The following is a 1,401-nucleotide window of genomic DNA, read 5'->3' as shown; positions in this document are numbered from 1 at the left end:
CAACACCTATCTAGTTGACAATTATATTTTATCATATATCTTGTAGGAGCTCTATACGATAGTGTCTGTAAAAGGGTGAATTATTGGGGGAAGTAATATAATATAAGGAATCAATTATTTGTTACAATTCAAGAAAAATACTCATGTACTGCACATACTGGCATGATACTACAATTTCATTTATTATATGCACAAATATATAAATGCCATATTTTATTTTTATCTTTCTGAGAGTTAATTATAAGTTGTTCCATATAACTTGCTCCTGTATGGAAATTTCATTCTTTTGGAAATAACTAAGGTATTATTTGAAATTCTGGTTGATTTAAACAAAAGGTATTAATTGTACTTTCACTTCTGCTTAAATTTTCCATGGCATCTTTGGTTCAATCCTTGGTTTCCTACACATAATTCTTTTGGGCCTTGTAATCGGTTATTTGTTATTAATCAATAAAAATACTCATATATTGCACACACTTGCATGATTCAATTGTCCAATTTATTATATGAATAAATCTATCAATTCCATATTTTCTTCTTTCTTTCTGAGAGTTAATTATATGATGTTCCATATAATGTGCTCCTGGATGCAAATTTCATTCGTTTGGAAATAACAAATGTAATAGTTGAAATTTTTGTTGAGTTAAACAGAAGGTATCAATTGTACTTGTACTTGTACTTGACTTTGGCATGGCATCTTTGGGTCAATCCTTGATTTTTTGGACATAAGTATTTTGGTTGTTTCTATTTTTGGTTTTATTAGAGTTGTGTTAAGAAACAAGAATATGTTTTGTTTCTTGTAGTTTCTATCCATGTAGATTATATGTTTTATGATAGGACAATAGGTAACTGAGAATAATGATGTTTTCAATCAAAATTGCTTTACAAATGATGATGAAGAGGTCATGGACATAACAAATTCTACCAATATTATGTACAACATTTGTGCTTTACTTTTCCGCATGCCATCCATGCAAACTTATTGTTCTATTGCTTTTGGCCCAAGTCTTAAATAGACACTTGAATGTTGCTATGATTTCCTAGGTTGCGTGTATCCACAGTGTTCGATTTTTAAACCATGCCCATTTCATACAGATTACATATATTTCGTAAGCTCTAAATGATTTTGTTATAGTAAACTAGGGCATACTATTGTACCTAATGGACTACTAATTTGTGTTGACAATATACAAATGGTATTTGTAGATTCCCAAAGATAATTATTAAGGACATTCAAGTTCACGACCATAAGTCACTAAGATTGTTCTTGTCGCAAAGTAGTTGACGATAGATTAGACTAGAAAACATCCATTTTCCAGTGCAGATGGGATTGGCAGTGTAAATTTGATAGATAGTTGATCATCAATGTCTAACTCTTCCACAATAGAGATCGATGAAATT

The sequence above is a fragment of the Pinus tabuliformis genome, chromosome 9, assembly GCF_031772625.1.
Source record: "Pinus tabuliformis cultivar Carrire ecotype Pingquan chromosome 9, CPIR1, whole genome shotgun sequence".
Lineage (NCBI taxonomy): Eukaryota > Viridiplantae > Streptophyta > Pinopsida > Pinales > Pinaceae > Pinus > Pinus tabuliformis.
This window is presented reverse-complemented; position numbering follows the sequence as displayed.